Below are 308 nucleotides of genomic sequence, written 5' to 3' on the forward strand. Positions count from 1 at the left end.
GGCACCGTCGGATGTGGCAATGGTGTCGTGCCTCACTGGTCTGAGAGTGGAGCCCCTCTCTGCTGCTGCTGGTGGAGGAAGGCAACGGTGGCTGGTCAACATCATGGGAGGCGTGAAGATTCATCGGCGGCTGCGAGGAGAATGGAAGGATTTGCTACCCCTTCGATGTCCTTAACCTAAACTGAAGCGACGTCGCACACCAGCTAATTGGTGGGCTATTCTTTCACCAACCACTAAATGGGATGCCTGGCCCAATCAACCAGAGGCCATCGATTTTTCCATCGGAATAGCCTCCCTAGGACACCTGG

The sequence above is a fragment of the Triticum urartu genome, chromosome 5 (genome assembly GCF_003073215.2).
Source record: "Triticum urartu cultivar G1812 chromosome 5, Tu2.1, whole genome shotgun sequence".
Lineage (NCBI taxonomy): Eukaryota > Viridiplantae > Streptophyta > Magnoliopsida > Poales > Poaceae > Triticum > Triticum urartu.